This window comes from Anolis sagrei, chromosome 2, assembly GCF_037176765.1.
Source record: "Anolis sagrei isolate rAnoSag1 chromosome 2, rAnoSag1.mat, whole genome shotgun sequence".
NCBI classification, from domain to species: Eukaryota; Metazoa; Chordata; class Lepidosauria; order Squamata; family Dactyloidae; genus Anolis; species Anolis sagrei.
Window position 1 is genome coordinate 56,351,114 of NC_090022.1, and position 13,893 is coordinate 56,365,006.

A 13,893-nucleotide genomic window follows, 5' to 3' on the forward strand; every position below is an offset into this window, starting at 1 on the left:
CTGCGACCAAACGCCTCGCGTTACGATACGGTTAGAAGGCCCGGATGTTCGAAACACCGGCATGTTATGGATTCCATTGTTAGGGGTCAGGAACCTTCGGCTCTCCAGGTGTGGTGGACTTCAACTCCCACAATTCCTTGAGGCTCGGCATTCGCCCCAAAGGCTTACCTTGGCCCAACGAGGTTTGTTTGGCTCTACGTTACGCTCGTCTCTCCCCCTTTGCTGCCCGTCCTCCATGAAAAAGAGCCAAACAAACCTCGTTGGGCCAAGGTAAGCCTTTGGGGCGAATGCCGAGCCTCAAGGAATTGTGGGAGTTGAAGTCCACCACAGCTGGAGAGCCGAAGGTTCCCCATGCCTGGCTGGACTTCAATCCCCAGAATCCTTGATCATTGGCCGAAGCAGCTGAGGCTTCTGGGAGTTGAAGTCCAATAAACCTTAGAGGCCTACAGTTTGAGAAGCGCTGCTAGAGGCGGTGTTTTACCCTGTAACACAGGCATGGGCCCACTTGGGCCCTCCAGGGGGGTTTGGACTTCAACTCCCACAATTCCTAATTCCTTCCTTTTCCCCCTCAACCACTTAAGCAGTTATTCCTAAACCCGGGAGTGTTTTCTTAGGTATGGTCTCTAAAGATAAAGACAATGGAAGTGGGAGGTTAGAAGTATTTGCACATTGAGGGAAATTATCAGAATGTTTTTTTTGTAAAAGACATATAAAATGGAGATTGAAATGGATAGGTGGTTGTTATTGTGTGTCTTCAAGCTGATTTAATTGTGCACTAGGTCATACAAATGCATGAGTACTGGACCTTTTTCAGCACCAGAACCACCAGCTTTTTGCCACGTTATCCGCAATCAGCATAGACCACAGAAGCTAAGTGGCCTTTGTAGTACATAGGTTGCCCATCCACTGCAGTTAGCCAATCCTAATCTATATTATTATTTTACTGACACAAAAGCACAGTATGTCACAGCAAACGAGATCTATATTATTATTATTATTATTATTATTATTATTATTATTATTATTATTATTAGTCTGTCCTAGACACTTGGGAAGTGTCTGACATGTGATCCAATACAACAGGATCACATTATTGTTATTATTATTTGTTATTATTATTATATTGACACAAAAACACAGTATGTCACAACAAACGAGATATATATATATATATATATATATATATGCTGGATTTCGTATCACAAAATCACAAGTCGAACACTTCCCAAGCGTTTAGGACTGTGTGATATATTTTCAAAGGTTGCGCACAGATCCAAGGAAGGTGGCCTTTTTCAGTTGACAGATCGTGATTTTGTCAATGTTTATTGTTTCCAAATGCTGGCTGAGAGCTTTCGGCACGGCACCCAGTGTGCCGATTACTCCTGGGACCACTTGTACTGGTTTATGCCAGAGCCTTTGCAGTTCAGTTTTGAGGTCCTGATAACGGCTGAGTTTTTCCTGTTGTTTTTCCTAAATGTGACTGTCACCTGGTATGTCTGGATGCTTGACCACCATCTCCCAAAGCAGTTGCTCTACTCCAAACTCAAGAACGGAAAACAGAATGTTGTTGGACAGGAAAAGAGATTTAAAGATGGGCTCAAAGCCAAACTTAAAAACTGTGGCATACACACTGAGAACTGGGAAGCCCTGGCCCTGGCGCACTCCAGCTGGAGGTCAGCTGTGACCAGCAGTGCTGCAGAATTTGAAGAGGCACAATTGTAGTGTGAAAGAGAGAAACATGCCAAGAGGAAGGCGTGTCAAGCCAACTCTGACCGAGACCTCCTTCCACCTGGAAACCAATGCCCTCACTGTGGGAGAAGATGCAGATCAAGAATAGGGCTCCACAGTCACCTACAGACCCACCAGAATACTGATCCTGGAAGTCTATCCTACTCGGCCAACCAGGGATCGCCTAATGGTGACATCAATAATCCAAACTTTTTTTCTTTTCTACAATCATGATGTTTGGTGTATTGTGTTCCAAAACTTTGTCAGTTTAGATTCAAAAGTTCCACAGTATTTTTGCATGTTAATTTACCACAATCTTTGCAGGCTTATAATCCCACCAGTTCTTTACTACTGGCAGATGGTATTTGTGACATAAGTTCCAATGAATCATTTGGGCCACAGAGTTGTGCCTCTGTTTGTAGTCGGTCTGTGTGGTTTTCTTGCAGCAGTTGAGGATATGACCAATTATTATTATTTGTAACACAACAAGATGAGTCTACAGCAGACAAGATCATTCTGCTGGCTGATGTATTGGATCACAAATCAGACACTTCCCAAGTGTCTAGGACTGTGTGATGTATCGGCGAATAATGCGTGCAGATCCCAGTAAGGTGGCCTTTTGCTATTGTTGTTGTTATTTAGTGTTCTTTTATCCTGCTTTTTTCTCAATATAAGGACTCAACCCAGATGACTATCTCCCCCAGTGGAAGTTTCACATCAGTGTGTAAATTTAAAAATGACATTTCTCTTCTTGGAGTAAACAAAACAAAAATTAAAAAGAGGAAAGTGGGCATCTTTTTAAAACAAAAATAAAAGCGAACCAGAGGATCCAAGCAAACACATGAGTCACTTATTGCAACAATGTCAAGATGCAACTTTAATTTATCAGTTACAAGTATGTTTGATGGATGTGCCCATGAGTCACTCATGCATTCTTTTTTGTCATTTTTTTTCATCCTATACGTTTCAGTGTGCATTTAAATGTTGATTAGTCCCTGTTCATTAATGCCCAGCCCTAATTTACTGATAAGGTTTTATTTAGCACTTTGCCCCCAACCCTTTAGTTTGCTTTTTGCAAAAGCCCATGTCCTTCCCTCTCTAATCTGATTATGCCCACCTAGTTATTGGTTATTGAAGTTAGTTTGATACACCTTTACAATGTTTTTATACTTTGCTGTTCTTAATTGTTTTAATTACGGTAGATTGTTTATATTATATGTTATGTTTTTAATCATATTTTAGCTGGTAAATTTTGTTTTATGCTGGGCTTGGTCACCATGTAAGCCACCCCGAGTCCCTTCAGGGAGATGTTGGCGGGGTATAAAAATTAAGTTGTTGTTGTTGTTGTTATCCAGGCTTGCCCACAGGATGATCTTTAAAAAGGATGAAAAAGAAAAGAATGTGACCCTACAGTTGTTGTCAAATTGCTGGCGTTGTTGTCACTTATTGTCAAGTTGTCTTTGACTTACAGCACTCCCAAGAATAAGTGACTTTTAGGGGTGCATCTATGTTGTAGAACTAAAGCAATTTGGTATCACTTTAATTGCCATTGCTTACTTCTTTGGAATCATAGCAGTTGTATTTTACAAAGTCTTTGCTCTTCTTTGCCAAAAGGGGCTGGTGCCTCACCAAACTACAATTCCCATGATTCCACAGCATTGAGCCATAGCACTTACAGTGCTGTCAAACTGCATTAATTCCACAGTGGAGATACGGTCTCAGGCATCCTGTTATCAATAGTCCTGCTCAACTCTACAGGCTCAGAGCAGTGCATCATTGGTCGAGTCTGTTAAATAGAGGCTGGATGGCCATCTGTCGGGGGTGCTTTGAATGCAATTTTCCTGCTTCTTGGCAGGGAGTTGGACTGGATGGCCCATGAGGTCTCTTCAAACTCTATGATTCTATTGGCCTTTAATGTGGTCTTCCTTTTTTCCTACTCCTTATGTTGCCTCATGTGATGTTCAATCACCTCTGTTTACTCATTTTGGCTTCTAGGTTTTGTTTTTTTTAAAATCCCGCTTTGATTTGCTGTAGGACTCATTTATTTTTCTTTTAGGCAGTCCATGGTACCTGTAGAACTTTTCCCCAGCACCACATTTCAAATGAGTTCATTTTCCTTCTGTCAGCCTCCTTCATTTTCTAGCTTTCATAACATACACAGAAGTCAGAAATGTTATAGCAGTTGTTGAATTGCAGCTCCCTTTATCCCTCACTGCTGACTAATGCTGCTAAGAATTGTAGTCCAACAGGTTCTGGAGGGCCATGTGTTGTTGATATAACTATTTATATCCCACATTTAAAAACACAAACTCAGGTGGCCTGTCCTGCCTTACTTTGGCCCTGCTTCAGATGGTCCTTCCACACAGCCCTATATCCCAGAATATCAAGGCAGAAAATCCCACATTATCTGAGTGTGGACTCAGATAACTCAGTTCAAAGAACACATTGTGGGATTTTCTGCCTTGATATTCTGGGATAAAGGGCTGTGTGGAAGGACCCTTAGCTCTACCTGTCTGTTGCTGGAATAAAGTTCCCAGAACCCTTCTGAAATGAGAATCTGAACCAATTCCACCATGACTCCATCCCTGGAAAGACCCTCAGTTGCAATAGGATGCATCTACATTGTGGAATTAATGCAGTATGGCACCACCTTGACCGCCATGGCTTAATGCTATGAGATTATGGGAGCTGCAGTTTGGAGAGCACTGTAACACTACAACAGCCATTATTGCTAACTTTTGGCATGGGGAAGATTAGTGGAGCTTGACCTCAAAGGAGTCAAACTCCCACTTCCTTCGCCATTCGGAAACCTAGGAACAGAAGCTCTTAAAAGTAGCAATTTCACAATGCATTCTGAGTAATGACATCAGAACGTAAATTCCAGTTTGGTTCATCCATCCATCTTTATTTCCTGTCTGGAAGAAAAAAGTATAAGCTTTTGTAAACTCTTTCAACAGGAATAGTAAGCCCTGCTGTACTCAGCGAGACTTGAAACTATATAAATATGTGTAAGATTGGGTTGGCTATGTCTACCTACAAGGATTAGCTTCAGCTTTTTCCTTTTGGCTCAGACATGACTCATTAATTCGCCTTACCTTAATTGTTTTCTGTTGATTCATTCCATTGTTTTTAAATTTAAACAAAAAAATCCCAGATAGATCCTTACCTCTTTGGCCTACTGTGAACATTAATTACATTTATGTATAGTATTTCAGTATCACATCCCAGTCCACAAGGGCTCTCAAGATAATTAACAAATAAAAAAACAATTAAAACAATATAAATATTTTTAAAGCATATTAAAATAGTCTTTAAAGACTCTTAGAAGCAATGTAAACACAATCCTAGTATTCACTTTTAAAACAGTTAAAATAGCAATTTCGGACACTGATACCCCTTCTACACTGTCATATAAAATATTGATTATCTGCTTTGGTCTTGATTATATGGTAGTGTAGAGTTATATAATCTAGTTCAAAGCAGATAATGTGGATTATCTGATTTGATAATCTGGATGATATGGCAGTGTAAAAGGTGCCTGAGGCCCTTCCACACAGCTGAATAAAATCCCACATTTTCTGCTTTGAACTGGAATATATGGCAGTGTGGACTCAGGGCCCTTCCACACAGCCCTATATCCCAGAATATCAAGGTAGAAAATCTTGTGTGGACTCAGATAACCCAGTTCAAAGCAGATATAGTGGGATTTTCTGCCTTGATAGTTTGGATTATATGGCTGTGTGGAAGGGCCCTGAGTGCCATGTGAAAGAAGACCTATTTTGGCTGTCCGTCAGAAGTTTAAAAGAGTTGCAGGGCTGATTCACAAGGCCTGAACAAGGCTAATCGTATCAAGGCCTCAGGTGGGAAAGGTTGCCTCATAGCCCCCTTCCACACAGCTGTATAAAATCTGCATTAAATTGGATTATATGGCAGTGTGGACTTAAATAATCCAGTTGAAAGTAGATATTGTGGATTACCTGCCTTGGTATTCTGGGTTATATGACTCATTTGTAGGGTTACTGATTTGACACCACATAGAATAAACAACAGAACTCATGGCCTTCCAAAATATTTTTAGACTCTGGTGCTAGAGAGGGTTGATGGAATTAAGCCCCAAACATATGGAGGGTTGCTTTTTCTCCAACCTACCTTATGCAAAGTAGCATTCAAGTTTCTATATAAGCAAGTGGTTTTCGCACCAAAGTGGTTAATAGGTTTCCAAAACATCTCATTTCTAGCTGGCTGTAGAAGACTCTGGTTCTACTTTGAAATTTTTCATTGAATGTAATAATAGTGGGGAAATATTTCTTAGATGATAAAACTCCTATATGTTCATTTAGTTCCTATCAAGTTTCACACCATCCACTTCTTATGAAAGCTTGTATTAAATGTGTAAATTACATGCCATTGCGATTAATAACCAAGTATTGGTAGGATGGCATTTTGGGACCCAAAGCATCACTCTGCCACTGAGTCAATGATGGAGGGTTTTGTGCATTCAAAGCCTTTTCATAACTGAGCAGTTGGACAGCAGGAGAAGAAGCAGGGTACGTCTACATTGTGGAATTAATGCAGTTTGATGCTACTTTAATCCTGGGAGTTGTAGTTTGGTGAAGCACCATCACTCCTTAGCAAAGAAGGGTAAAGAAGACCTTGTAAAATCCCAATCCCAATTATTTCCTAGTATTGAGCCATGATGATTAAAGTGGTGTCATGCTATATTAATTTTACAGTGCAAATGCACCCAGGGCGAGAATCCCTACTGAATCCAGGAAGGAGAAGCAGCCGGGGTTCTTTCATATAGCCTTAGGAGTATAGATGAGAAGGGCCTTGCCCAAATGACCAGCTACGATTCTCTTCCCTTTTCCAAATACTTTATAATTTTTTTCTTTAATAGCATCTCTCAACTATTTACTTGGAAAAGGTATTAAAGTATCTGTCCTGCATTATCCTGGAATCCCTGGATCTATTTTTTAAAACGTGTGTTACATTGCCTGTGTTCTCTGGCATAGAGAACTGTGACTATAGGAAAATGTAACATATTTTAAATTTACAAATCAATAACTTCACATTCAAGAACCTTTGATGAATACCTCCCTTCGCCTGTGATCTGTATATTTTAATTTAGCTAGTGAGGTTTGGAATTTAATCACTTTTTCTTCAGCTGTTTAGACCCCCCCCCCCCCCAGAAAATTTCGGTAATGGATTGTTCTCTGTCCTACATCTCACACAGCAAAGACAGATAGTAATTCATCTTCACTGCAGTCTGGTTATCTTCATTTGTTATTCTTTTAATTTCCATGTAACTCAATGGATCAATTATGCTCCTAGCTGTTTTCTCCATTCCATTTCAATGAACTGAAACAAGTTTTAAAATATTGATTAGTGATTATGTTCCTTTTTACCATTTTATGTGAACCAAAATACAAGGCAGCAAGTCCAGTCTAATCCTGGAAGCTAAAGTGAACCAGCTACAGCTACAAGTTGGATGGAAGACCGCTAAGGAATACCAGGTGCTATTGGTTATACTTCAGAAGCAGCACTGGCAAAACCTGAGTAATCTTTGCCTAAGAAAACCTTATGAAAATTCATGGGCTGCAGTAAGTTTTCAGGCAACTTGAAAAAACATGCACACATTGCCTCCCTATATTGGATTTTTTAATTTGGATTTGTGTACATTAGGGGTTCCCAAACCTTTTGAGTCATGGAATCCTTCAGAAGACATTTATTTTCTGTGGAACCCTACTCTGTTTCTGATTTGTTTACTCAAAAATCATAGTATCCTAGAGTTGGAAGGTACCTTTAAAGGCCATTTAGTCTGACCATGCAAGAAAACACAATCCACGCCCTCCTGACAGAAGGCTATCCAGCTTCTGTTTAAAAACCTCCGAGGAAGGTAACTCCCCCTGACTCTGTTTTAGTCTGGATCATTTTACACTAATTCAAATGTCTCTCCCAATTTCCTATATAATGTTTAGTTGTTGAGTAAATGCTACTCAGGATATTTTGCGAATAACATCCCAATATCCCAAATGTCTCAAAAACTATACAAGAAAGAAACAAGATAAAAAAGAGACATGGAATCAACATGAAAAATCAACTACATATGAATCACTCTTATTGTAAAATGTTGAAACATGTAGCCAATAACGATATACCTGATAGCACTAGTTGTAACACAAAATTGCTATTACAAAGACTGTAAATCAAATAATTGGCCTTATATGGTTTTATTTTAAATTTGATTTTTAGGATTTTTGTGGAACCCCTACAATGTTTTCATAGAACCCTAGGGTCTCACGGAACACAGTTTGGGGAGCGCTTGTGTGCCTGCTTCTTTTCTTTTGAGCAAGACTGCCATTTTGTAAAGAAAGACTTATTTTCTCTAATTGCCCCATTCACTGTTTGTGGATCTCTTTGTCATATACATTCTGGCTCTGCTTCTGTCAGGTATGGTATTAGGTAGTCCAGTGTTCTGGAATACACTGATTTTGATTCCAACTTCATTTTTATTATTCCCCTGATTTTGCAGATATTTGTTGTTCATATTCTTTGCATAAATACTCTTGGGTGATATCCAGCGTAATACTAGATACCTACTTCGCCCAGTGATCTATCTAGCAGTCTCTAAGGTCTGCTATATCCAACCTACTGCTCTCTATAAGTTTTATAATGAAGCTCCTGTGATATTTTACCATTGACTATCTTAGCTGGGGCTGATGGAAAGTATAGTTCAGAAACATTTGGAAATCATCAGGTTGGGGAAAGCCACTCTTTCCTCACAAATACATATATTGGTATTAAGCAATGACCAATCATTTCAAACACAGTTTCCATGCAAGAATGCCTCAGCTGGAAATGATTGAGATCAACTGTATAACCAAAATACTAGTACTATTATTCTAGGTCCTCCAGCATGACTGGAGGAAGTTCACCATACAGTCACAATGAAGGACCCAGAGATTCCTGGATAAAACATTTACAATCAAATTAATGAACAATCAAACCCACAAAATTTAGAACTGCAAATGTGAAGGGACTACATTACAGTATTTTTATTTGTAACCCGGGCTTTTCAATCTATTTTTTATTTTTTCACCTTTCCTCTATTTTGGCCACCGTTAATTTAAATGTAGACTTTACTTAGATAGAAACCTATTTGCAGCTTTGCCTATGCAGCTATCTCAATATTATGCAACAAACACTATTGTAAAATTATATCTGTATGAATAAAACAAATAAATCAATGTGTGGTTTCTGACATACTAAATTATGGTCTCCTTGTTAATATATTTAATCATATCTGAGACAGAATTTTGCCTCATCTTCGTAGTAATAGTAAGTTTTCCAACAACTTATTTACAATAGTGATTTTAAATTTTGTTTTCATACCTGGAGCTAAACTAATTTTGATTGCAAACCTGTATTCATTTGTGTGCATATCAATTGCATTTATTTGTGAGTAGTCATGTACAGGATTTCACTGTCAATTATTAATCTACTTCTCATATATGCATGGGGAAAGAGTGGAATATGTACTAGATTACAGAGGGGTTAATAGAAGCAAAGTCCACAAAATAATGATATTGCCTATTATCTCCATTCTGTTGTGATTGGTTAAGTCATCAGGTATATAACATCAGAGTTTGAAAATCCCTAGCTCCAAATAGCTATTAATTTGTAATTAATTCACCTTCTAGGCTATATGATAGTTATAACTTATGGTAATATGCATAAGTTCACTCCTTTTGCAGGACAACTCTACATTTTAGTGATTTTTACAGATTTGTGATCCACTCATTATTTTGATGGCTGAGAAGGAATTTGACTTTTAGATTAGACCAATTGAATCAATGGAATTTTCTTATGTGTTTGCTCATTTTGTAATTGATTTAATGGGTTCACTCTAGCTGGAACTAACCAAATGGATGACAGCTTTTGAGTGTTTATATTCACACAGAAACTAAATCCACTCTGTTCATCAAGGGTTACTCTTGGGTCAATGTGCATAGTCATAACACTGTAGCCTAACCTAAAAGAGACAGTGAAAGGAAGAACAAACTATTTAAAACAAGAGGTTGGAACTTTTGGCCCTCTTTCTTTCATCTGTCCTTTCCAACTTGGCTGGTAATGTTGAGTAATTTCAGCCAACACAAGCTCCGCAGGTTCTGAAGCCCAGTGTGTCTCACTTTTCAGAAGGCCAAATTAGACACAGATTGGGGGGGGGGGGGATTCAAAAGCAAAGATTTATTCCCACTGCCCAGAGGTGGTCAGCAGATAACATACTCTAAAGTACTGACACAACACTATTAAAATCCAGAGCGATTTTATTTCATTTGACAGCTATACAAGAAATCCGTGCCCGCTCCTGATTGGCTGAGAAACTGGCTGGCTAGGATCCACACCTTGGTTGGCTCTGGACTCTTGTTAGTCATCTTCACTGACTGGCTCTTTGTATGGCAGGAAATTCACAAAACTGTCATTAGATCATCTGAAGTGTCAGTCTGTTTAATGGTCTACCTCTGAAAAGGGTGTGATTCCAAAGGAATGCAGTGTGGCAATATGTAGTGAGTCCTTGATGGGTTGAATGAGTTAGCTCTGGTTAACACAGTAGGGTTACTCCAATGTACACAATGGATATACCCATCTAAATAGGTGAAACTTGCTTAAAGCATGGGTGCTGGATCTTATTAATGGGAAAATGAAACTGACCCAGGGAGTCCTGGCTTACATTCACTGAGTAATTTCCCCATTTACCAGTCTATTGCAAGGGAATTATGGAAATTAGAGGAAGGGGTCTGGGGTGCAACTGGACAACATTCCAAAGGCAATCCATAAAATGGTTTTAGGTGAGGCACAGGCATGCATTCACTGGCTTGTGTTTCATACTGTGATACATTTTATAATCTGGAGGTCTGATTTCTTAATGCTCAGTGGTAAGGACATGCAGGATTTGCAATTTTTAAAAGGCCAAAGGTCCCACCCAGCTGTTCTAGGACTAATAACATACACAGTTTGCTAAGACTTGCAACTTATGTGAACAGAACTACAATTCCCAGCATTCTGCAGGGTGGAGTTATGGCATTTAAAGCCTATAAAAGTGCTATAATGGTGTAGCTGTAGAGTTGCCAAGTTTTAAAAATAGCAAAAAGGTCAGTAGAACTTAACCAGAAGTAGTTTGGCGATCAGAAAGTAGCTATTAACCAGTTTGTTTTCTACTTAAATACCAAATTAAAGCATTGGTTTAAGTCGCTATAAAACAAACATATTGACCACATTAATAAATGACCGGATGCCTACATTCCTGTTTTTATGATGGGCCAAACCTAAAAATGCAGGATTGTTTGGCGTCTTGGGCAGTCCCTTTAAAAAAGGAAAAGCTTTCCAACCCTCAAATAAATGACATCTTGCCAACCTTAAAAAGGTCAAGCTTTCTGGCCCTCAAGGAATATATCTTTAAAAAAGGAACACCTGGAAACGTGGATCTGTCGAGAGTGCTTTGAGTGTAATTTTCCTGCTTCTTGGTAGAGAGTTGGACTGCATGGCCCATTTGGTCTCTTCCAACTCTATGATTCTATGACTAGTGTGAAAGAGGTTGTCGTGGAAAATTTGAACTAGAAGAGCTTCCAAAGTTTGGCATCAGGGTGAGAATCAATTATAACTACAGCTGTCTATGTTGACTGGAGATTATTAAAGTTGTAGTCCAAATCTCCTACTTAAGCCAAGTTGTGAGGGCTGTGGACCTCAAGAAATTAATACTATATATTTTCAGAAATTATACTTATCAGAGCCAACATATCATAGACAAGCCACTTTGGGGAGATAAAGCAGGGTATACATAAATATAATAATCCAACTAAAGCATACAAACACGTTTTGATTAAAATCTTAGCACCACATTCTTGGTGGTATAACCCTTTTTTGAATGGTAATGTGTGTGTCTGTTCTTACAATGCAATGCTTTGTGTATTTATTTACTCAATAGTAAGTACCACTGATTTAAATGCTTAAGTTAGAATTGCACCACATGTGTCCTGTTTAATTCATGTTCTCACATGAGAAAGGTTTAACCTAATTAAAGCTTCCATCATCAGCATAATAGCCAATTGGCTTTTTCCTCCATGAGCATGGGCAACTCCAGATTAATGACAACCTGTTACATGTGCTTGGTTTGCTGGATTGAGACTTAAATTACTTGCAGAGAGAATTAAGGGCATATCTACACTGTAGAATGAATCCAGATGGACCCCACTTTAACTGCAGTGGTTCATTGCTATAGACCCATGGGAGTTGCAGTTTTATAAGGTTTCTAAGCATTCTCTGCGAAAGAATGCTGGTGCCTGAACAAACTACCACTCCCAGGATGTAGCACTGAGCCATGGCGGGAAACTTGCTGCAAAACTGCGTTAATTCTATAGTGTAAACTCTAAGCGACAATTTGTAGAGATGTTGACTCAACCAGCAGTGACCCCTGGACTTTTAAGTAAAATTGCACCACTCTATGAGAGACACATACATTCAATGTCTCCGTTGTAATGCAACAGATCAGTGGAGCACTACGGTTTTGTAAGCCAAGCAAGACAGCAGTCTGACTGCAAAAGAAATCCTGGTGAAAACAAGGGGTTTATTTTACAGAGCATTCACTAGGTACAGTATTAGGCTCCGCACTGCTTAAGGGGGTTTATGGTCTACTAAATGAATTGAGGCTGAAATCAACACTGCATGTATCTGACCAAGTCAGTTCTAATTCCTGAAAGCATATGCTATAATAAATTTATTAATTGTATAGGTGTCATGGGGATCTCTCTTGGTTTTGCTGCAAGCAAGTACTAGTGCCCCTTGGAAACTTGTGACAGTGAGGATTCAGTAAAGTTCCCTGCAGGATCCATGGGAAAATCAATCAGCCTATCCATGATCTTACCTGGCTTATGATCTACTTATCATAATTACAGTGATAAAGAGAAGATTGGGGGGAATGGGACAACAAAGGGGGAATCTAGCAGCACCTTTTAAGACTGACTGGTTTATATTTTTCATGACATTTTATGAATATTAATCCATTTGTTCAGCTGCTATGACATAAGAGGCAGTTTGATACTTGAACTTCAATGGCTCAATGCTAGGGAATAATGGCAATTGTAGTTTTAGCCTTCCCTGTCACCAAATCCTAGGATTCCATAGCATTGGCCATGGCAGTAAATGTGTAGCCAATCTGCATTAATTTCACAGTGCAGATGCATCCCTAGTAATCTTAAAGCCTCAGGTTGTTAAGCATATTTACAGATCTGTGGGAGTGAGAGATAATGTAATAGATTTCTACTTTCCTGGTCAAACAGTATATGTGGAATACCCTTTCTTTGAAATGCTTGGGACTAGAAGCATTTTGGTTTTTGAATTATTTACTCAGATTTTGAATATAATATGCACAATGAGGTATCTTGAAGATAAGACCCAATTCTAAACAAATTCATTTACCTTTATATATAAATAGCCTGAAAATAATTGTATAGTCTTTCTTAAAATTTTGTGTATGAAACAAAGTTTGTATGCACTGAACCATCACAAAGCATAAGTGTTACTATCTCAACCATGATTTTGGAGGTTTCTGGAATTCTGGCTAAAGGATGCTCAGCCTGTATAGGATTTTCAAGGAGCAATTCTTGAAGAAAGAAATCACAACGGGTGACTGGTGAGAGCAATTGAATGTCATTCACAATCTGCAATCTATTAGCAGAGGTAGGAATAAAGAAAATAGTTTTATAACACAATACATGAATCCCCACAACTGGAAATATAACAAAGGAAATCTCCCAATTTCACAGATCAATGTTGTAAAGACCCAAAAGACCCAAATTTCCCCATGCAGTCTTTTGAAGATTTAGGACAGAGGGCCAGGATTTGCATCTTTCTGAAGGACGCAGATGTGGACAGATATTATTATTTACAAAAGGCTCATGTGTATATGTATGTGTGTTGTGTGTGTGTGCACGCGTGTGTGTGTGTGTGTGTGTGTGTGTGTGTGTGTGTGTGTGTATATATATATATATATATATATATATATAATTTGGACTGATGAAAGGTAGGCTGCTAGGGATGGTGTGACTGGGATTTTGGGTCAATGTGGAATGTTAATGTTTTAGAATATTTTACATATTTTTATTGGAC

General features: G+C 38.8%; 1 long non-coding RNA gene across 1 annotated transcript; it reads left to right on the forward strand.

Moving 5' to 3' along the window:
* Positions 1 to 12: 12 nt before the first annotated feature.
* LOC137096032 (uncharacterized) lies at positions 13 to 13,708 on the forward strand. The gene is made up of 3 exons (XR_010909143.1): positions 13 to 270; positions 7,159 to 7,328; positions 12,518 to 13,708. It is a non-coding gene; the product is annotated as an uncharacterized lncRNA (long non-coding RNA).
* The last annotated feature ends 185 nt before the right edge of the window (positions 13,709 to 13,893 follow it).